The sequence below is a fragment of the Phyllobates terribilis genome, unplaced genomic scaffold (genome assembly GCF_046119375.1).
Source record: "Phyllobates terribilis strain yellow unplaced genomic scaffold, ASM4611937v1 Scaffold_156__1_contigs__length_4398808, whole genome shotgun sequence".
NCBI lineage: Eukaryota > Metazoa > Chordata > Amphibia > Anura > Dendrobatidae > Phyllobates > Phyllobates terribilis.
This window is the reverse complement of record NW_027362916.1, coordinates 3,356,369-3,381,498: the sequence shown is the minus strand read 5'-3', so window position 1 is coordinate 3,381,498 and position 25,130 is coordinate 3,356,369. Positions and strand designations below refer to the sequence as shown.

Here is a 25,130-nt window from a genome sequence, read left to right as displayed (position 1 = left end):
CCTACAACTCCTTTTGCTAACTACAAGAACTTCTGCTACTGCTTGCTCTTCTGCTCGTGCTCCTTTGGCCACTGGTTTCCTGCAGTACTGTGCCGGTATCGTAGCACGCCGTCCAATCAACCTTACTGCATTTGGTGGTATCTGAGCAGAAAATATCGGCCATTGGAAACCAAGCATGCCTGTAACTTCACACAGCCGCCACCATGTGTTACAAAAGATGTGCTGTGTTTGGATCATGAGCCGTTTCAAGCCTTCTCCAAACTTTATTCTTCCCATCTTTTTTATACAGGTTGATATTAGTTTCATCTGTCCAAAGAATGCTTTGCACCTTGTGGTGAACCCTCTGTATTTGCTCTTATGAAGTCTGCTCTTTTATGGTGGACCTAAACACTGAAACACCTTTTTCCTGGAAAGTTTTCTTCACGTAGGTTCATATTGTGAAGGGGCTTTTCTTCACCATTGAAAGGATTCTGCAATCATCCACCACGGTTTCCTTCAGTGGGCGTGCACACCTTTTTGAGTCCCCAAGCTCAGAAGTGAACTTTTTTTTTTGCAAAATATACCATTCTGTTAATTTAGCAACTCCTAATATTTCTGATCATTGGTAGATTTGATCTTTTCTCTTCCATTGAGAGCTCATTTCTGTGTTATGGGTTCACAGCAACAGCTTCCAAATACGAAGCCACACCTGGAATCAGCACAAGACCTTTTACCATCTTAATTGATGATGGATTAATGGGGGAAGAGCCCATACAGCCAGTGAAAGAGCTTTTGAAATAATTGTCCAATTACCTTCGGTTCCTTGAAAAAGATGCAGCCCCATATTAAAGAGCTGTAATTCCTAAACCCTACATCCAATTATGATGTGAACACCCTCAAATTAAAGCGGAGAGTTGGAACTTTAAGGCCAGACTGATTATATAATTTTATCCTAAATATGTTTTGGTAAACCGATAAAATGCCCAAACTCGTATCACTGTCCAAATATTTTCTGGACCCAACTATTTAAAGAAATCAAACCAAAGATGGCCAAAAAATAAGCTATTTGTAATAATGAGAAATGACACAGGGAATAAGTATTTAACTCACTCACTTAAGTTTATTTAATACTTCACACAAAAGCCTTTGCTGGAGATGACAGCTTCAAGATGCCTCCTGTATGGAGAAACTAGTCACATGCATTGCCCAGGTGTGATTTTGGCCCATTATTCCACACTAACACTCTTAAAATCCTGAAGGTCCCATGGGGAATCTTCATCATCCTGGTAGTTGGCAGCAGATTGGCTCTAAATGCCCCAAAGTCGCTGAGGTTCTAATCCCCAGCGAGCCAATGGGATTGTAATATATGATGTTAACTGTTGTTGACCCAATAAAGTCTTATCTGAGTGTGGTCCCCTATCCTGCATTGTCTGAGAAGTGTTATACCAACGGAAAGGAGTACGGCAATCAATAGGATGAACCCTGGCCCATGTGGTCTTTCTAACACTGCTGCATGGACAGTGCATGCACACTCAGCTCTGCTACATACGCACATTTACATACACACAGCTCTGCTACATACAGTGGTGTTCAAAAGTCCTGCATAGGTATAGGATAAATTGATTTTTCAAGTTTTAAACGTTTTCTGTCGAATATCTTCGATGCTAATATGACATTATATATGGTTTTGTTCAGAATACAATTTTGCATTCTCTCCCTGTAATATTTTTAGCTTTTGAAGCAGTTTTGCCTGAAATTATTGCTGTTATGTTCTGCTACCAGAGCTAAGGAAAGAGAGGAGATCTGTCCCTACGATAGAACTCAGCTTAATCCCTACGATGTAACAGGGGACCTGATCCTGCGATCAGACCTGCTAAAGTCCTAAGCTAGTCTGTACGGAGACCTATAGATGTGGGGAAGGAATCCCTACAAGTACTAAGGACTGGGAGGAATATGGGACACCTCCTAACAGAAATAGTAGCAGACAGACGAACAAACAAAATATATAGAACATAGAGGTCAGTAGACCAAGCAAACTAACAGAGCAAGACACAGAGCACAGGCTAGCTAGAAAGTAGATATACAATGAAGTCCAGCAAAGCCAGAAGGGCGGAGCAGGCTTAAATAGGCCAACAAGGTCATGTGACCAGCAAAGGAAAAAAAACCTAAGAGCAAGGTTCTAACAATTGCAACAATATGGGAATTGAAAGCACAACTAAATATTGTACAGCTTCAGATCCAAAATTAGCCAATCACAGATGAGGTTCTTGTGACCAATCATAACCTGGATATGGCAGCCAATCACATTCCATTACATTGCATCACATCTGCTGCTTTGTTTGCTTGTTTTATCTGTTGGTCTATCTAGTGAATCATACTGTAGAGCTTTATGATGGGAGCCTTCAGATTTTTGTCAGCGGAGGATCGTGTGCGAGTTGTGGTGCTACATGAAGAGGGTTATACTGGCCCCCAGATCGCAAGGAAGGTCGGCTGTAATCAGAGTACAGTCGTAAGAATTTTGCAGAAACATAAGCAGCTTGGAATTACCCAGGACAGGCCCAGATCTAGTCAGCCCAGAAAGTCAACTAAAAGGGAGGATAGAGTACTGATAAGAACATCCCTTGCCAATCGAAAGCTCACCTCTCCTCAGCTTCTGCGAGAATGGCAAGAAAAGTGCAATATTGAGGTATCAACATCAACTGTTAGGAAGAGATGTTTGGAAGCAGGATTGAGAGGGTACAAGGCCCGAAAGAAGCCATTGATGACAGCCATACAAAGACAAAGGCGAAAACTGTGGGCATTGAAATATTCAAAATGGAGGAAGGAGGAGTGGGAAAAAGTGCTATTTAGTGATGAAAGCACTTTTTTCATTTTAGGAAATGATGGCAAGTCTTATCTGAGAAGGTTTCCACATGATGAGTACAAGCCAGTGTTTGAGCTTCTCTGTGAAACATCCGATGAAAGTAATGGTCTGGGGCTGTATGGCAGCCAATGGTGTTGGAAGGCTTCATATTGTGGAGGGTATGGTAATGCAAAAAAATACATAGACATCCTTAATAAGAAAATGCTGCCTTCTGCTCAACACCTGTTTTCAGGGGATTATATCTTCCAGGATGATAATGCTCCTTGTCACAGAGCTAAGAATGGAAAAATAGAACAAGGTGGCTACTATTGACTGGCCAGCCCAGTCCTCGGACCTCAATCTAATTGAAAATTTGTGGCACAAGGTATCAATAGAGATATCTAAAAAATAGCCAAGGACCAAGAGAGAGTTGATTGAGTCTCTGATACAGGCCTGGAAGCACATCATCACTCGTGAACATCTGCAGAAGCTTGTTCACTCAATGCCACAGAGATGCAAGTTGGTGCTCAAGAGCAAAGTCTGGCCAATAAAGTATTAGAAGCTAAGGCTAAGTGCCCACGTTGCGGAACTGAAGCATATTTTTTACACTTCTCCTTGGCGGGAAAATCGCATGCGGTTTTCCCGCCAGGTAGAAGCGTTTGTGAGGTGTCTTTGCATGCATTTCCGCATGCGGGTTATCAAGCACTTCTCCAAGTGATTTAAGCATCACTTGGAAAAGTGCTTGACAACTTGTTCACACTATATAAATCCATGCAACCGGCATGGATTTATATAGTGTGACCAAGTAATAGTTAAAAAAAAAAATCAGAATGGTAAAAAATAAAAAAATAAAGTTTATACTCACCTTCCGATGCATTCTCTGCCCCGTCCGGAGTCTTGAGCGGCTCACGCTGTTGTGTGCAGGACCTGCGGTGAAGTCATTGAGTCATGTGATAGGTCACATGACTCAATGACGTGGCAGGTCCTTCACACAACAGCGCAACGGAGGGAAAACATCAGAAGATAAGTATAAACTTTATTTTATTCTTTTTTTTACAGGTTCTTTGGTACCCAGGTCTGGATGAGAGTCTCCTCTCCTCCAGACTTGGGTACCATCCGCACATTGATTCCGCATGCGGAAACGCAAAATTAATGAACATGCTGTGGATTTTTGACCGCAGTATATACGCTGCGGAAAAATCCGCAGCATGGGCATTGACATTGCGGAATGCCATTGGGGACCATGGGGTGCGGATATACATGCGTTTTACAAGCGTTTACGCTGCGGAAATTCCGCAGCATATACGCTTGTAATACGCAACGTGGGCAGGCAGCCTAAAGATGCAGTCAAAAGGCCCTTTTCAGGACTCTGAATTAAATAAAAAACAATAAATCTTAAAAAGTAAAATTTAAGTCTGTGTGAACTTGCATTGGAAGTTAATGAACTTAGAAACCTGTTCACCATTCTACACACTGTACTGGTGTAGGTATGGTTATGATGGTTATGCTGTAAAAAAAAATTATCAAAAATGCGCATACCATAACAATTTATACACTTGGGACATTCAAAAATGAGTATGGCATACAATGAGGGATTACAAAAACATATATGTTCCACCAGTTTCACTGTAGAGATGCAGAAGTATGAAATATATAGTTTTCTTCATGCCTATGCAGAACTTTTGAACACCACTTGTATGCATATTTATATACACAGAGCTCTGATTCACATTTACATACACACAATACGTATGTACAATTTGTCAATAACATATATAGTTTCTACCCGTCTGGGTTATTTTTGATGGTCAACAAAATACGATTTTCCAGTAATTCATTTCTCACACTCTAGGTATGATAATGTCTTCTCTGTGTGTGGGATTTTTGATCTTTAAAAGGGGCTGTCCACTACTTAGACAACTCCTTCTCATTCCTCATGTTTGGTCCTGTTAAAATAAAAAGTCATACAAACCTCCCATGCCTGCGGCGTTCTAGCGGTGTCAGCACTTGCGTTTCCAGGGATTATATTACGTTGTTACGTCATGTAAGCCCTGTGCCCAATCAGCCCTGGAGTCACTGTCCCCACCTTTGGACACATCGAACAATAACAGAAAGTCAGAAAGCAGCTGTAGCCGTGGCTTCCTGTTGATGTTCAATCTGTCTGAAGGCAGGGACAGTGAAGCTGGCGCTGATTGGGCGCAGGGCTCGGGTGATGTAACAACCTCACAATAGCCCCGGGTACATGAGTGCAGACACGGCTGGAACAGCGATGACACAGAGCGTGAGTATGAGTGTTTTTATTTTAATGAGGCCAAACATGAGGAATGACAAGTGGTTGCCCTAGTAGTGGACAACCCCTTTATGAAGATACAATTTTCAGTTAAATCTTTTCAAACATTCTGAACATGAAAAATGCTTATCCCCTGTGTGAATTCTCTGGGGCTTAATCAAACCTGATTTCTGGTTAAAACATTTCCCACATTCTCAACAGGAAAAAGGCCTCTCTTCTGTGTGGGTTCTCAGGTGCTTAATCAAATGTGATTTCTGGTTAAAACATTTCCCACATTCTGAACATGAAAAAGGCCTCTCTTCTGTGTGGGTTCTCAGGTGCTTAATCAAATCTGATTTCTGGTTAAAACATTTCCCACATTCTGAACATGAAAAAGGCTTCTCCCCTGTGTGGGTTCTCTGGTGGTTATCAAGATTCTGTTTCAGGTTAAAACATTTTCCACATTCTGAACATGAAAAAGGCTTCTCCCCTGTGTGGGTTCTCTGGTGGTTATCAAGATTCTGTTTCAGGTTAAAACATTTCCCACATTCTGAACATGAAAAAGGCTTCTCCCCTGTGTGGGTTCTCTGGTGGTTATCAAGATTCTGTTTCCGGTTAAAACATTTCCCACATTCTGAACATGAAAAAGGTTTCTCCCCTGTGTGGGTTCTCTGGTGGCTACGAAGATGCGATTTCCAGCTAAAACATTTCCCACATTCTGAGCATGAAAAAGGCTTCTCCCCTGTGTGGGTTCTTTTGTGCATAACAACATCTGATTTCCATTTAAAACATTTCCCACATTCTGAACATGAAAAAGGCTTCTCTCCTGTGTGAGTTCTCTGGTGGTTATCAAGATTCTGTTTCCGGTTAAAACATTTCCCACATTCTGAGCATGAAAAAGGCTTCTCCCCTGTGTGAGTTCTCTGGTGGTTATCAAGATGCTGTTTCCATCTGAAACATTTCCCACATTCTGAACATGAAAAAGGCTTCTCCCCTGTGTGGGTTCTCTGATGGCTATCAAGATACGCTTTTCGGTTAAAACATTTCCCACATTCTGAACATGAAAAAGACTTCTTCCCTGTGTGCGTTATTTGGTGCAAAACAAGACTACGTTTATGTCTAAAATATTTTCCACATTCTGAGCAGGAAAAAGGCTTCTCCCCTGTGTGAGTTCTCTGATGACTAAGAAGAGATGATTTCTTCATAAAACATTTCCCACATTCTGAACATGAAAATGAATTCTCCCCTGCGTGAGTTCTCTGGTGTCGAACAAGTTTCGATTTCTGGTTAAAACATTTCCCACACTTGGAACAATAAAATATATTCTCTGCTGTGTGAATGTCTTGATTCTTAAGAAAAAACTTTTGGAGAGGAAAACTATTTCCATATTCTGAACATGAAAATGGATTATTTGCCTTAGGAGCAGTTTGCTTTTTAATGCTTATTTTGTGACTTTGATTTTCCTTAGTAGTCGGTAATGAATCAGAAGACAGGACCTGTTTCAAAGGATCAGATGACAGATCTTTGCTGTGAAGGGATGATGGTGTATCTGGAGTAATGGCATTCACTTCAATTGTATCTTGTGGCATCTCAAGATCATCGGATTTAAAAATTGATGATGTCAGCTGTCCCTCTGATCTCCTGGTACAGTCATCTGCCAAGAATAAAAACAGTTATAATTTTTGAATAAAATATCCTTGAATGTAATATTTGTGAACATTTCTACTTAAACTGTCGGTAACAATTGAAAGTTACGTAGAAAAATTATTATTATTTACCAAGACAATGACAGTTCACAGTCTAATAGAAAACCTCATAGGATGAACCAGTGGAGCGTGGTGTTCAACTGTTTGTTCATTCTGCCTCCAAAATATGGAATAAAAAAAGCCACCAAAAAATGTTATGTAGGCGAAAATAATACCAATAAAAACTTCTACTCATCCTGCAAAAAAAAAAAAGTCCCCACTCAAGTCCATTATCTGTCAGTGGAAAAACAGAGGTTTCCACATTATTAGTGGCTCAAAAGGCTCTTAAAAAGAAACATGGCTTCCATAAACCAATCCAGCAATATCCGCACTCCCAAAAACAAATGCCCCCCTTGCTTCTGACCCTTGCAGTGTGCCAAACCACATTTAGCATCCATGAATTTGGCATTACTATAGTGAGAAGAACACAGTTAATTTATGGTGTGTGCCTCCTGGAGCACAATATGGGCACTATGTGTTGGGTAATAAAATGGCCAATGTGCAATTTTCACTCTCCAAAATCCACTGCGTGCTAATTTCCGGAAAGTGTCTGTGGAGTCAAAATAGTCACTAGTCCTATAGATTCATTCATTGAGGGTTATAATTTCCAAAATGGAGTCACTTTATGGGGATTTCTAATGTTCTGGTTTTCTGCCATTTTGTCATATTAGGGCTTCTGCAAATGGTGAATCCCATCTCCTCTGGGATCTTCTCCTGTCACCAGGAGCCGCCTTATTCATTCTGCGGGTGGCATTGGTGATGGAGATGTTGGAACCAGAAGCTCTGGGCGCACAGGCCCTGTCCAGCCATTAAGATTAGGGTGCTTGGGACCTGTAGTACCATCCAGTCTGGCAGTATGAGTGTGTGCAATCCAGCTGAAGTCACACTACTAAAGCTCAGAGTATATTGCCAGAAGCTGCCTGATACAGCCTTGTTCTCCTCTGGTTCAGTCCTCTGTACTCAGCACCCGGCTTGTGTGTTTGGTTCCTGATATGGCTTTGGCCCATTTACTGACTATTAGTGATGAGCGAGCATGCTTGTCACTACTCGTTACTTACCCGAGCATCACAGTGCTCGAAATGCTCAGTACTCAGCGAGTATTTTTTTTTCTTAAAATTTCGGGAGCGAGCTCGAGTGCCGGCCTCACATGTTTGGCACTTTTTAGGCAGCCAATTAACATGTAGGGATCGCCTGCCAGTCACTGTAATGCCGTAGCCATGTTGGTAGTGACATTACAGTGAATTGCTGGCCGCATAGCATCATCAGGTCTATATAAGACCAGGGACCCTGCCCTCATCACAGTCTACCCCGGAAATAGGCAGAGTAGGGAGAGCTGCGGCTGAGCGAGGGAGAGAATTCTAGCTTCTTTTAGGCAGGGATTCCACACTAGTTGTATTTATTTCATCTGAACCAACAGCCCTTGTAAGGGCTCATTCTGATGTATATTAATACTGCTGTTAGCAGGTTAGGCAGAGTTTGTGGAGAGATAGTGCACTACAGGTTAGGCTTCATTGCATGTTCTTTCTGCTGCTGTAACTCATATCAATAGCCCTAGTTCTCAGGGATAATAATATTCCTTTTTGCTCTTAATCCTGCTAATTTTTGTGAAAAGCAATATACTACACTATTTTTACTGCTCCATTTGTTTGTTAACAGTATACAGCCACACTTAGTTGATTTGACTAGCATTGCTATGTAGTGCAAGCATTGAAAAAGTCCATCTGTGGTGGTCAGATTTTACTGCGTAATGATCCTGAAATTTTTTGTAATCTGCGAAATATTATACTCCATTTAAAATGTGACAGTTGTGTGTTGAAAACATACATCCTGACTTGGCCGCTAACCAATAGCATATTGCTATTGCAGTAAAACTTGCTCATCTGAAGTGGTCAGATTTTTACTGCATTAATAATCGTGAAATTTTGTTGAAGCTGCCAAATACACTGTGTTCCAAATTATTATGCAAATAATATTTTTTCAGATTTTCCCAAATTACCTATATGAATTGCAGTCATTGTAATTTTCCAGTCAAATAACTATTAGAGTACAATTGAAAGGTTTTTGTACAAACTGCCTATGATAACAGTATATTTTTTAAAAAATAAAACACTCAAACTGCACTCAAAATGCATGTTCCAAATTATTATGCACAGCAGAGTTTTCAACGTTTTCATTTTAATAAAGAACAAAAAAATGGTCATTTTTGAAATTATAAGCATTAGCAGGTTATTACAAACTGAAATCAAACAGTTTTCACCTCAAAACTTTATTCTAGGTGATGTTACATTTGCACATAGGACCCCTTGTTCGAAAGGAGCTTCTGAACTCTCTCGTCCATTGAATTTGTCAGGTTTTGGATGGTTTCTGCTTTAATTGTTTTGCACGAGGACAGAATACCCTCCCAGAGCTGTTGCTTAGATGTGAACTGCCTCCCGCCATCATAGACACTCCTTTTGATGAAGCTCCAGAGGTTCTCAATGGGGTTGAGGTCAGGGGAGCATGGGTGCCACACCATAAGTTTGTCCCCTTTTACGCCTATAGCAGCCAGAGATGCAGATGTGTTATGTGCAGCATGAGACGGGGCAAGGGGAAACTGTGCCTGCTGAAGTAGCACAACAAACACCCACATCATGTCGACCTAGCGTCCTGTCCCACTTTGTGGAACAACACTCTTGAAGCCAGACCAGTGTGAAAAGGTTGTTGGGTTGATAGCAGACAATGCTTCCAGTCAGTTTTCAGCACCACCCTGTCTTCCACACGGTCCAGTCTCAGTAGTCTTGAGTCTGGACCACATAATCCTCACCCTGAGCCTCCTTCCTCTCACCATGCCGAGCGCCCGGAGACAAGTGATCTCACACTTAGACACTCCGAAGGGCTGTTTATATTTCCATTTATAGTTTCTGTCCTCTTGCCCTGTTCGCTTCAAGCAGGATATGAGGAGATCACACTTAGCGATACCCAAATATTTGTAAGTCAGTAGGAAGACAAGGGTGTGGACGGGGAAGACGAGATGGTGGACGATGAGGTTACTTACCCAATCTGGGAAGGTGACAAGCAGAGCAAAGACAGCAGCGCAGAGAAGGTGGGATCCATAGTACCGCAACAGGCAGGAAGAGGTAGTGACGTGACCATAGAGACAAGGCGGGCAACTGTTCCCCAGAACACCAGCACGAGGGAAGTTGCCAGTCCAAGGGTTAGGTCTTCCTGAGTCTGGCGCTTTTTTAAAAACTGTCCAGTTAACCCAAAAAAGGCTATTTGCAACATATACTGTGCCAGCATCAGCAGGGGCAGCACAACTACTAGCCTGACCACCACCAGCATGCTCAGGCACACGATAGCAAAGCACTCAACTAGCTGGGCCAAACGCCAGGACCAGAAACAGTGTCTGTGGGCGACACCACTGCCTCTTCACCTGTTGTATGTGCATGCCAATCCCCTGTCCATGATGCAGGCGAAGATGCCTCCCACTCTCCACCTGTCGTAGCAACCACATTCACGTCCTTGTCCCAGCGCAGCGTTCAGTTGTCCCTTGGAACACAAGCGGAAATACGCAGCCACCTGCACACCCACAGGCCACAATACTAAACGGCCACATTTCCAGACTGCTCGCACTGGAAATATTGCATTTTAGGCTTGTGGAGAAGGAAGCTTTCTGCAACCTCATGGCCGCAGCTGTACCTAGGTACTCAGTCCCCAGCAGCCACTATTTCTCCCGATGTACCATCCCTGCCTTACACAAGCACTTGTCCCTTAACATTACCCGTGCCCTCACAATGCAGTTACTAGGAAGGTCCACCTAACCACAGACATGTGGACAAGTGCTTGTGGCCAGGGATGCAACATTTCCCTGACGGCACAATGGGTGAATATTGTGCAAGCCGGGACGGAACATGTGCTACCGATGCCGAGGATTGCGGGCCCTGGTTCAATCAGGGTTGCCCCCACCTTGTACAGCAGTTCCTGCACCTCCTTCGCCTCTTCATCCTCCATATCTCTGAAACATCAATAATATGAAGCTAGAAACTTCAGCACTGCCTTGGCCAAGCAGCAACAGGCTCTGCAGAAGCTAATCTGCTTAGGTGACAAACTGCACACCCCTGCAGAGTTGTTGAAAGCTGTAACAGAGCAGACAGATCTGTGGCTCTCACCGCTGAACCTACAACCAAGCATGGTCGTGTGTAACAATGGCTGGAACCTGCAAGTGGCTCTGAAGCTTGGCAACCGAGCACATGTACCATGCCTGACCCACGTGCTCAACTTAGTGGTTCAGCGGTTTCTCAAAACCTACCATGATCTGCCTGAGCTGCTTGTGAAAGTACACTGCGTGTGCCCATTTCCGCAAGTCAGCTACAGCTTCCGCCGCCCTGGCTGTGCTTCAGCAGCCTTTGTAACTTCCAGCTCACTGATTGTTGTACAATGTTACCATGCGTTGGAACTCAACGTTGCATATGTTAACAAGGCCTTGTGAGCAGCAGTGGCCAGTTGTTGAGTACCAGCTCCAACACGCCCGTCAATATTCTGGTCAGTCTCCGCACATAAGAGCTGATGAGTGGACATGGATGTCTGACATCTGTGCAGTTCTCCAAACCTTTGAGGACTCCACCAAGATAGTGAGCGGTGGTGACGCCATAATCAACGTCACCCTCCCGCTTCTCTGCCTACTGAAACGCTCGCTGCTCACAATTAAAGAGGAGGTTTTGCAGGCGCAGCAAGTTGAGATGGGCAAGAAACTATACAGGGTGATGCTACACAGCCCAGCCTTGTATCATCTTTTCAACGTGGATTGGGTGCGAATGAGGAACACAGGCAGGTTTCCTGCGCTACAGACGGTACAACCTGCACCACCTTCATCCCGTCTGTTCACCGTGGCTGAAGAGGAGGAGGACAAAAGAGGAGTATGAGGAGGAGATGATGGACAATCATCCATCTTGGTGGGGACAGGGAAGTCTTGGCTCTTCGCAGTCTGGCACATATGGCTGAGTTTATGTTCTGCTGCCTTTCCCGTGACCCTCGCGTTGTACACATTTTAGGCAACAGTAATTACTGGTTGGTCACCCTTCTAGATCCATGCTACATGGAGAACTTTCTATCTCTCCTTCAAGTGGCAGCGAGGTCTAATAAAATGTTGCAGTACCAGAAGGCCCTAGTTGAAGAATATAAAAAATTCCCATCTGACAACTTAGATGGTAGAGGTCACAGTTCATTGGACAACCAATGAGTACAGGGAGACAGACACACAAAGCCATATGCAGTAGAAGCAGGGGAACACTCTCAAAGGTCTGGGACAGTTTTCTCAGACCCTCCCAGTGCCCAGGCCCTGATACACGGGGTAGTCTGACAATGAGGGAAAAGTTTTAGAAGATACTGAAGGAGTATCTTGCTGACTGTACCACCGTCCTTGGTGATTCCTCTGTGCCTTACAACTATCAGGTATCCAAGTTAGACTCGTGGCATGAACTGTCTCACTACAGCTTGGAGGTCCTGGCCTGCCCTGCCTCTAGCGTTTTGTCAGAGCGGGTTTTTAGTGCGCCGGGGGTATTATAACTGATAGGTGCGCCCACTTGTCAACTAAAAATGCTGACAGGCTGACTAATATCAAAATAAACAAGGCCTGGATTGGCCCAGACTTCTCAACACCACCGGATGACAGCAACAGAACATAAACTCAAATCCATTTTTTTCTGGTCTATTCCCATGCAAATCTTCACACCCAGATAGGTGTGAAGATTTCTTCTTTTTATGTTGTCCTATTCCTTCTTCTCATCCTACACCACAATATCAACAGGGTGATCATCATGCAACACCCCCATTAATTATTTTAAAGGTATTTAGGACGCCCGCATGAATAATTTTTAGAGACCTACTTCTAACATTCTTTACAATATACATGTATACTCCTGCTGGAAATGAGTGTTCATTTTCGTTGCATACACTGTCTATAACTTGATTGCATTCTTCAAAAAACTCACTGACAGATGTGTTTTTTAATGTAACCTACACTCAGAAAGTCAACAAAGCAGGCAGAGTTGCGTGCGTTCCTTCACAGTTTGGTGCTGCCATATCCCAAAAAAATACTCTGGGGGCGGGTTAAAATCTATTTTATATTCTGCAATATTACCTCTCTTATCTGTAATTTGTGTACGAGTGAGCTATAGCACTAGGAATAGCGTATTACAGGTTATCTAGTCAGGGATTATAGCCTTATACTCCGTGCTGCTGCAAGCAAAAAAGAAAAAAAAATCTATGCTATTCCTTATTAATACCACTGTTAGCTACATTTAGTATATTAGTATAGGGATAGGTGCTAGGTGGTAGCATCTGCTGGAAAGGACTGTTCATTCTGGTCAAATACATCTTTCCACAGTTCATAACTTAATTAATTTCTTCCATTCACTCATTGACCAATTCAAAATTTTTACGGTGATCTGTACTCAGAAATTCATCAAAGTTCACAGAAATTTATCATGGTTGACAGAAATTCATAACTTGGGGTCCTTGTCCTGCTGAAAGACCCATGACCTAGGATGCCAATCCAACTTTCTGACACTGGGCACTACATTGCTACCCAAAATCCTTTGGGAATATTCAGATTTCATGATGCCTTACACACAGTCAAGGCATTCAGTGCCAGAGGAAGCAAAACAACCCCTAAATATCTTTGACCCTCCACTATAATTGACTGTAAGTTCTGTGTTCTTTTATTTTTAGGCCTCATTCCATTTACAGTAAACAGCTGAATGATATGTTTTACCAAAAAGCTCTATCTTGGTCTCATCTGTCCACAAGATGCCTACTGGCCCTGTAAAAATAGTGGAGGCCACTTGCTGGCACTCTATAAATTGTGAGGGCCGCCTGCTGGACCTCCAAGTTGCAAACTTTACATAATATATACAAAAAAGAAAATTTGACCACCTCAGATGGATACGTTATATTGCAGAAGCAATATATGGCCATGCAAGTTTCAAACTTTACCGTATTAAAGAAGTTGTCCACTAATTTTACATTTATACCCCATCCGTAGGATAGGGCATCAATGTCTGATTGACCTGGGTCCCGCACCCGGCAACCCCGCCAATCAGCTGCTATTGGTGCCAGTGGCTTCCGTCGGCCGGAAGCGCTTACTTGCGGAGCTTGGCCGTCTAGCTTTAGTGGCCGCCGCAGGGTACTCTAACAATAGTAAGGGCCGCCTGATGGCGCTTTATAAATAGTGAGGCCTGAAAAAAAAATGGGACTTACAGAGTCTCTCTTTCATGAATGAAACAGATGTATCTGATCATGTCTTACACACCACATGGCCAGATAAGGTAGTAAAATGTTAAAATTACATTTACCGGTGAATGTATTTTTCACCGTTGAAAGCAATGTGAACGTGCAAAAACACTAAGTGTGAACATAGCCCAAGGTGTGGAGGAGTATTTTTTCTGTTATTTATTTTGCATTATATAGAAGTCATTATCCTGGAAAGAATGTTTCTTAAAAATTGTTTCCAGGAAAATCCATTTTATCTTCGTTTTTGTATTTTTTATTGTCAGCCCGTAAAAGTGGCATACTACTCTGGTAACATTGTTCACAGCAGCGACCTGGGATTCAGAGATGATTCCAGGGGTCTTCCCCATGCTGTTTCCACTGTTTTCATAGATCTGAACAATTTTTAGACTCCCTCCAGCCCTACGGAGGATATGGGGGGGGTTGGGGAAGGAACCGCCGGAAAATTGCTCGAGTAACAAATAACCAAGCATCACTACTGACTACTCTTTTGTCTTCTGATTTTGTATTTTCTCTGCCCTCCTGGTTCTAACCCGGCTACCTGACTATTCTTCATATCTCACTCCACAGAACAACAGGTCACACCAAGGCCCAAGCCTAGGTGTCTCTGTGTAAGTCCAGATTCATGTAGATGGGTTAAAGAAGTTAAAGGTTGATGGGGAAAACTGTGACTATAGACAATAACACATCACATTTTCTACTGAAAAGATTAGGCTGAACAGTCTTAGGCTGTGTGCCCACGATGCGTTTTTTAAAGCATTTCCGCAGTGGCAAAAACGCTGCAGAAACGCTTAAAAAACGCTTGGTAGAAGGCCTGCCATGTTCCCCAATGATAATCCGCATGTGCTGTGCACATGCTGCGGAAATTTCCGCTGCAGGTTATCATTGCGGAAAAAACCGCAGCACTACCAATTATTTTGCGGAAGCGCTGCGTTTTCGCCGCCATTGACTTGCATTGGAACGCATGGAATCCGCATCACTGCATCTGTACATGCGGAATCCAAGCGTTTCAATGTGCGGATGGTACCCGGGTCTGGAGAAGAGGAGACTCTCCTCCGGACCCAGGTACCATAGTACCTGTAAAAAAAGAATAAAATAAAAAATAAATATTATACTTACCTTCTGACGGCTCCCGGTCTCCTTGTCTTCGCTTGTCGCCAGATCGCGGTGGACTGAAGGACCTGCGCTGACGTCATTTAGTCATGCGACGGCAGGTCCTTCAGTGTTGTGTACCGCAAGCTGCCGGCAAGCCAGGACAGAACGAAGCAAGACTCCAGGGGCCATCAGAAGGTAAGTATAGATTTATTTTTTTATTTTTTGACATTCTTTGGGGTGGTTTGCATGGATTTATATAGTGTGACCAAGTTGTCAAGCACTTTCCAAGTGATGCTAAAATAGCTTGGAAAGCACTTGTCAACCACTTGTCAACCGGCATGCGGAACTGCATGTGAAGAAAGCTTCACATCTGCATGTCCCTGGCAGGAAAAAAGCATGTACAATCCGCATGTACAATCCGCATGTACAATCCGCATGCGTTTTTTCTGCCAGGGAGATGCAGAAATGCTCAGGAAAAAATCCGGAACATTTCTGCATCGTGGGCACATAGCCTTAATCAGTAAAAAAAAATGAGAAGATTAACTAGTGGAGAAACCTCTCTGGAGTAAACAGATTACCAACAGCCACAAACTCTAAATTATCGTAAAATCCAATATTTTCTGTCAGATGAGCTTCAAGAAGAAATATTAGACAGTTAAAGAGAACTTTTTATAATAGTGCAGAGATGAGGCGTCTTATATTTGAATATCTGGCATTTGGAAGAGGTAATGAGACCTCTTTTTAAAGAGACCAGGGAGTTACTGAGTAACATAAGTGAGGCCGGCCGATCCCACCACAATCATACAAAATGAAAATCTGTAAACAAATAGACATAGAATAAAAAATGTTACATCCCCAACAACAATACAGTTATATGAAAAAGTTTGGGCACCCCTATTAATCTTAAGCTTAATGTTTTATAAAAATTGGTGTTTTTGCAACAGCTATTTCAGTTTGATATATGTAATAACTGTTGGACACAGTAATGTTTCTGCCTTGAAATGAGGTTTATTGTACTAACAGAAAATGTGCAATCTGCATTCAAACAAAATTTGACAGGTGCATAAGTATGGGCACCTTTATCATTTTCTTGTTTTAAATACTCCTACCTACTTTTTACTGACTTACTAAAGCACTTTTTTTGGTTTTGTAACCTCATTGAGCTTTGAACTTCATAGCCAGGTGTATGCAATCATGAGAAAAGCTACTTAAAGTGGCCACTTGCAAGTTGTTCTCCTGTTTGAATCTCCTCTGAAGAGTGGCATCATGGGCTCCTCAAAACAACTGTCAAATGATCTGAAAACAAAGATTATTCAACATAGTTGTTCAGGGGAAGGATACAAAAAGCTGTCTCGGAGATTTAACCTGTCAGTTTCCACTGTGAGGAACATAGTAAGGAAATGGAAGAACACAGGGACAGTTCTTGTTAAGGCCAGAAGTGGCAGGCCAAGAAAAACATCAGAAAGGCAGAGAAGAAGAATGGTGAGATCAGTCAAGGACAATCCTCAGACCACCTCCAGAGAGCTGCAGCATCAACTTGCTGCAGATGGTGTCACTGTGCATCGGTCAACTATACAACGCACTTTGCACAAGGAGAAGCTGTATGGGAGAGTGATGCGAAGAAGCCGTTTCTGCAAGCACACCACAAACAGAGTCGGCTAAGGTATGCAAAAGCACATTTGGAGAAGCCAATTTCTTTTTGGAAGAAGGTCCTGTGGACTGATGAAACCAAGATTGAGTTGTTTGGTCATACAAAAAGGCGTTATGCATGGCGGCAAAAAAACACAGCATTCCAAAAAAAACACTTGCTACCCACAGTAAAATTTGGTGGAGGTTCCATCATGCTTTGGGGCTGTGTGGCCAATGCCGGCACCGGGAATCTTGTTAAAGTTGAGGGACGCATGGATTCCACTCAGTATCAGCAGATTCTTGACAATAATGTTCAAGAATCAGTGATAAAGTTGAAGTTACGCAGGGGATGGATCTTTCAGCAAGACAATGATCCAAAACACCACTCCAAATCTACTCAGGCATTCATGCAGAGGAACAATTACAATGTTCTGGAATGGCCATCCCAGTACCCAGACCTGAATATCATTGAACATCTGTGGGATCATTTGAAGAGGGCTGTCCATGCTCGGCGACCATCAAACTTAACTGAACTGGAATTGTTTTGTAAAGAGGAATGGTCAAAAATACCTTCATCCAGGATCCAGGAACTCATTAAAAGCTACAGGAAGCGACTAGAGGCTGTTATTTTTGCAAAAGGAGGATCTACTAAACATTAATGTCACTTTTCTGGTGAGGTGCCCATACTTATGCACCTGTCAAATTTTGTTTGAATGCAGATTGCACATTTTCTGTTAGTACAATAAACCTCATTTCAAGGCAGAAACATTACTGTGTCCAACAGTTATTACATATATCAAACTGAAATAGCTGTTGCAAAAACACCAATTTTTATAAAACATTAAGCTTAAGATTAATAGGGGTGCCCAAACTTTTTCATATAACTATATATGTATGAGGGGAGAACTTCAACACTAAACTGGAGTCACACTCATTTATGATGGACCATTGGAGCAACTATGACTCCTGAGCAGAAGAGTAGAGAAAGTATTAATGCCCCCATTTCAGGAGAGATTGTGCAGTAATCTGAATTCCTTAGGACTGATAACATAATGGAATTGATGATGTGGAGTGAATCCATGAAACCAGGGCTCGAGCCAACACATCTCCTGCAGGCGTGAATAAATGTATATTACAGCCATCAGCCACTCACAGCTTAGAGATATATCATGGCACAGGTGTAATGTTTTCTGTTCAGTTTATCACAATCCTGTTTGAAGTTAGTTGGTTTTAAAAGAAATTGAAAAGTCAGGATAAAGGGAAACTCTGTTGTTATTGGACAGAAATTCACACTTGGCCCTCACTGCACATTTAATGTTGTCGATCATAAAAGTGAAGTTTGGCCAGAAAGACTGGACCTGGTCTTGTAGGGACCATATGAGCACATTCAGCAGCACAGAAGGGAGAGAAGGTAGATTCATCCAATAAGATATCAGGGATCTAGGAAGCCAACAGCATCATTACCCTCCGCTTTCTTTTACAGGTCCATCATAATATTTTTCTTCAAGTGATTTTCTAACTTCTCAGCACATTCAACATAATGTGAAAAAGTCACTGGTAAAGTACTGGAGGAGAGATGTGTAGCACTGAGATTGTTAGCTCCAGTAATTAAACATAGGAAAAAGGTTCCAGCACACGAGGGGGTAAATCAGCCATCTTTAGTGCTAGAATGATTGAACACCTGTAGAGAGGGAGGAGGTCATAGGATAAAATTCACAGCCTTTAGAGTATTTGTGTGGTGGGCCTGGAGGTAACAGCCGCACTTTAAATAGAAACTGTTACTGTGTCTGCCTCTTTAAGAAGCTGAGTGAGTCGATCACAATACGCTGACATTTGGCTTTGTAGTTTACAGATCTGGGCAGGTAATGGTCAAAGTCTCCTAATGACAGTGGGTAGGTGGATCCTCCAGGTTGTAAGTTCTATAGAAAAGGGCTTTTAATGCCCAAAGTCATTTGGACAGTTTTGGGTGGAGGAGAATGTTGTGGTCTAGAGGGAAATGGTGATCACACGATTGTGATACGGCCGGTCTACACCACCGATAAAGCAGCCACAGCTGGTGACTGAGAAGAATCTGTGACTTCTCGGCATTTAGTGGTCACTACTCACCTGGGTGGTCATATGTAGGAATCTCCTCTTTACACCACTCATCACCCCTCATATATGTCTCTGTAGTATTAATATGGGTCAGATCTTCACCCTGAAACAAATATTGTAAAAGTCAGACAGATGGAGAGGTCACATCTATGATCAGCTCTAATCCTGCCATCTCCACCGTTCTCATTACACAAGTATAAAACATATAATACTGGTGGATAAAACAAGACTGAACACAAGACCTTCACAGCCGTCTACACATCATAGGGGAGATCTCATGACACCTTCTCTCCATCTACCTGATGATCCTGAGGAACATTGGGGTCTTCTTGTTTACAGTCCTGTGGAAGAAGAGGACGGGGACATCTCTCTGGTGTTGTCCTCTTGCTGGACAGATCTGGAAGGAAACACATACAGGGACTGAATTCATTCTTTACATACAGATAATTATAGGCCGTGTGTATTTAGTCCTGTCTATTACCTGGTGATGTGAGGGGCTGGGGAACCTCCATCATGACGTCCTTGTACAGATATTTGCGTCCTTCTAAATACTCCCACTCTTCCATGGAGAAATAGACAGCGACATCCTGACACCTTATTGGAACCTGACACATACAATGATACCGTCACCCCCCCGATCCCTTCATAGTGTTACTGTATAATGTCCCAGCATTCCCAGCAGTGTCACCTCTCCAGTCAGCAGCTCAATCATCTTGTAGGTGAGTTCTAGGATCTTCTGGTCATTGATATCCTCATGTATCAGGGGATGAGGTGGAGGCCTTGTGATTGGGCTCAGGGGTCTTTCCCATCCCTCAGACACAGGGTCCTGACAGTGCTCACTAGAGGTCTTCTTCACTACTGAGTAATCCTGGTTATGGAGAGACACATTAATAAATCTCACTCCAGACATTTCCAGAGTCCTCTCCTCTCCAGTTCTGTCCATCTGTTATTCCCATAGATAAGAATGATGTAATGTGACGTCATCAGAATCTCTCACCTCTCCAGTAAGACGGAAGAGGATCTCCAGGGTGAGGTGTAATATCCTCTCCGCCATCTTGTGTCTGTCCGTATCCATCTTTGATGGGTAAATCAGGAAAATTTTCTTATATAGGAGATCTTCACTGAGAGGATCTGATATTGTAGGGACCTGAATGAGAAGATGATGAGCCGATGTAACATCATAAAAATCCTGTGTATTAATACAATTACTGGAGATAATAAGGGAAACATATCAGGAGATAGAAGGTGTAGATGTTGTATTCTCTAGTCTTATATGGACATCTCCTCCATACTCCCAATCACTGGCTGTGTTACTCACTGCGTCAGCAGCTGATTGGCTGTAATAATCACAAGTTCGTTGGGGCTGACCAGAAAATACAGAGATTGGCGGGGGACCCTAACAGCAATGATATTTTTATTATTTTACAACATTCAGTTATTTTCATTGACTTCTACTAATAAAACCTATATATTTTAGGCCACAGATAACAAGCAGTTTCTTCCTCGGAGTCTGCAGCTGAATACGTTTCTCATAGACTCATCTTCCATAACGCTAATTCTCATCTCATTTACCTACACTGGAATTATATTATACTGTGTGTGGGGGATGGCGGTACTGTGGGAACATTACACTGTGTGGGGGCATCATATATACTGCATAAGAGCAAACAAAAAAACCGAAGAAAGATGATCTAGCGTCCGTATTGTAAAACTACAATAATCCTTATTAGTATCAATAATCAATCACAGGGCATGGAAGTGAACAGGGCACAGTGCAAATGGCTATGCACAAAGACACGCAGCAGGGAAGATACATAGTAAGAGCAATAAGTTAAAGCGGATAATTTATATATATGTGTACACCCCCTACATATCCAGGAATCAATACATATAAGAATGAACAAGTATAAATCTGTCTTAGTATGATATGTCACTCTTTAGGGTAGTGTGGAACCACTTCAGTATGTGCAAGGCTATATGTACCCACATACTGGCCAATCATTATAGGGTAAATTGATTGTAAGGCAAATTGATATTGCAATTTACCCTATAATGATCACCACAGGTAGTCTCACATGCAAACCCAGGGGATGGGTTCCACCTGAGAAAATATCTCCACTAAAGGCCCCGTCACACTAGGCGACGCTGCAACGATCCCGACAACGATACGACCTGTCAGGGATCGTTGCTGCGTCGCTATGTGGTCGCTGGTGAGCTATCAAACAGGCCGGCTCACCAACGATCAGGGGAGCAGCGACATCGTGGAAAGAATCTTTCCACGATGTCCTGCTCCTGGTTACCAGCCTGCTGAAGCAGGAACAGGCTGGTAACTATGGTAAACATCGGGTTACTAGGGGCACACGCGCACCTAGTAACCCATTGTTTATCATGGTTACCACTCTGCTACAGTGAGCGGGAGGTTACCGCTCACTTTAGCAGGCTCGTAACCATGATAAACAGCGGGTTACTAGGTGCGCGTGTGCCCCTAGTAACCCGATGTTTATCATGGTTACCAGCCTGATCGCTGCTCCCGCTGGTCACAAACAGCGATGTGTGCTGACCAGCGGGAGGGCAATGACCAAAAAAAGGTCCAGGACATTCTGCAGCGATCAGCGACCTCACAGCAGGGGCCTGATCGCTGCAAAGTGTCACACATAGCGACATCGCTGGTGAGGTCGCTGTTGCGTCACCAAAACCGTGACACAGCAGCGATCTCGCTATGTGAGACGGGGGCTTAAGGCACAATTAGCTGTGGGAGGGAGGGGTGTGCTCTTCAGCCGATTCAGGGGGCTGAACCCTGTGCAGGAGAAAGGGAAGATTCATTGCTAGTCGGACTGAGAACTGGGTGGTATCACGGGCTGTGGCCGTGATATCCATCATCCGAAGGAGGATATGCTGTGACTGCCAATATACAGGCGGGAGATACAAAATATGGGGACATTACACTGTGTGGGGGCATCATACATACTGCATAAGGGGCATAATGGGGGCATCACACTGTGTGGGGGCATCATACATACTGCATAAGGGGCATAATGGGGGCATTACACTGTGTGGTGGCATCATACATACAGCATAAGGGGCATAATGGGGGCATTACACTGCGTGGGGATATCATACATACTGCATAAGGGGCATAATGGGGACATTACACTGTGTGAGGGCATCATACATAATGCATAAGGGGCATAATGGGGTCATTACACTGCGTGGGGACATCATACATACTGCATAAGGGGCATAATTGGGCATTACACTGTGTGGGGGCATCATACATCCTGCATAAGGGGCATAATGGGGGCATCACACTGTGTGGGGGCATCATACATACTGCATAAGGGGCATAATGGGGGCATTACACTGTGTGGGGGCATCATACCTACTGTATAAGGGGCATAATGGGGGCATTACAGTGTGTGGGGGCATCATACATCCTGTATAAGGGGCATTACACTGTGTGGGGGACTCATACATACTGTATAAGGGGCATAATGGGGGCATTACACTGTGTGGGGCATCATACATCCTGTATAAGGGGCATAATGGGGGAATTACACTGTGTGGGGGACTCATACATACTGTATAAGGGGCATAATGGGGGCATTACAGGGCATTACACTGTGTGGGGGACTCATACATACTGTATAAGGGGCATCATGGGGGCATTACACTGTGTGGGGCATCATATATCCTGTATAAGGGGCATAATGGGGGCATCATACATCCTGCATAAGGGGCATAATGGGGGCATTACACTGTGTGGGGGCATCATACATCCTGCATAACGGGCATAATGGGGGCATTACACTGTGTGGGGGCATCATACATCCTGCATAACGGGCATAATGGGGGCATTACACTGTGTGGGGGCATCATACATCCTGCATAAGGGGCATAATGGGGGCATCACACTGTGTGGGGGCATCATACATCCTGCATAAGGGGCATAATGGGGGCATTACACTGTGTGGTGGCATCATACATCCTGCATAAGGGGCATAATGGGGGCATTACACTGTGTGGTGGCATCATACATCCTGCATAAGGGGCATAATGGGGGCATTACACTGTGTGGGGGCATCATACATACTGCATAAGGGGCATAATGGGGACATCACACTGTGTGGGGGGCATCATAAATCCTGCATAAGGGGCATAATGGGGGCATTACACTGTGTGGGGGCATCATACATCCTGCATAAGGGGCATAATGGGGGCATTACACTGTGTGGGGGCATCATACATCCTGCATAAGGGGCATAATGGGGGCATTACACTGTGTGGGGGCATCATACATACTGCATAAGGGGCATAATGGGGGCATCACACTGTGTGGGGGCATCAAACATCCTGCATAACGGGCATAATGGGGGCATTACACTGTGTGGGGGCATCATACATACTGCATAAGGGGCATAATGGGGGCATCACACATCCTGCATAAGGGGCATAATGGGGGCATTACACTGTGTGAGGGCATCATACATACTACATAAAGAGCATAATGGGGGCATTACACTGTGTGGGGGCATCATACATCCTGCATAAGGGGCATAATGGGGGCATCACACTGTGTGGGTGGCATCATAGATCCTGCATAAGGGGCATAATGGGGGCATTACACTGTGTGCGGGCATCATACATCCTGCATAAGGGGCATAATGGGGGCATTACACTGTGGGGGGCATCATACATCCTGCATAAGGGGCATAATGGGGGCATTACACTGTGTGGGGCATCATACATCCTGCATAAGGGGCATAATGGGGGCATTACACTGTGTGCGGGCATCATACATCCTGCATAAGGGGCATAATGGGGGCATTACACTGTGTGCGGGCATCATACATCCTGCATAAGGGGCATAATGGGGGCATTACACTGTGGGGGGCATCATACATCCTGCATAAGGGGCATAATGGGGGCATTACACTGTGTGGGGCATCATACATCCTGCATAAGGGGCATAATGGGGGCATTACACTGTGTGGGGGCATCATACATCCTGCATAAGGGGCATAATGGGAACATTACACTGTGGGGGCAGTAAAGGGGTCCTGTACTATGAGAACAATACGTTTCCTTCCTTCCTGTCTCCATAGTTGGGGCGTATGTATCTATTACAGGAAACAGAACAAAAACCTTATGATTCTTATAAAAGGGCAACACAAGACCCCAAAAGAGTCTCCGTGCTGAAGAGGTTAATGCCCCCTGCGCCCAGTAATGGGGATCTCCACATACCTCCACCTGCAGAGCCGCCACCACATATATGGCTGCTCTGTGCGCACAGGAGCTGTGATGAGGTCACAGGAGGGGAGGAGTCAGGGGTCACATGATCAGGGGCCTCAGTGGATGCAGGACTCTGCTGTGCTGGTTGTCATGGTGCTGGATGAGCTGAAGTTTATGTGTGGGGTCAGGAGGGGTTTACAGTGTGGATGTAGCAGAGCCGTGTGTGTACGAGGTGTACGGAGCAGAGCCGCGTGTGTACGAGGTGTACGGAGCGGAGCCGCGGGTGTACGAGGTGTACGGAGCGGAGCCGCGTGTGTACGAGGTGTACGGAGCGGAGCCGCGCGTGTACGGAGCGGAGCCGCGTGTGTACGAGGTGTACGGAGCAGAGCCGTGTGTGTACGAGGTGTACGGAGCAGAGCCGCGTGTGTACGAGGTGTACGGAGCAGAGCCGTGAGTGTACGAGGTGTACGGAGCGGCGCCGCGCGCGTACGAGGTGTACGGAGCAGAGCCGCGTGTGTACAAGGTGTACGGAGCGGAGCCGCGTGTGTACGAGGTGTACGGGGCGGAGCCGCGTGTGTACGGGGCGGAGCCGCGTGTGTACGAGGTGTACGGAGCAGAGCCGCGTGTGTACGAGGTGTACGGAGCAGAGCCGCGTGTGTACGAGGTGTACGGGGCGGAGCCGCGTGTGTACGAGGTGTACGGGGCGGAGCCGCGTGTGTGCGAGGTGTACGGGGCGGAGCCGCGTGTGTGCGAGGTGTACGGGGCGGAGCCGCGCGTGTACGAGGTGTACGGAGCGGAGCCGCGTGTGTACGAGGTGTACGGAGCGGAGCCGCGCGTGTACGAGGTGTACGGGGCGGAGCCGCGCGTGTACGAGGTGTACGGAGCGGAGCCGCGCGTGTACGAGGTGTACGGAGCGGAGCCGTGTGTGTACGAGGCGTACGGAGCGGAGCCGGGCGTGTGCGAGGCGTGCGGAGCGGAGCCA

General features: G+C 44.5%; 1 pseudogene; it reads right to left on the bottom strand.

The window, feature by feature from the left end:
* Positions 1–1,073: 1,073 nt before the first annotated feature.
* LOC141207006 (uncharacterized) lies at positions 1,074–24,242 on the bottom strand (annotated as a pseudogene).
* Positions 24,243–25,130: the final 888 nt, after the last annotated feature.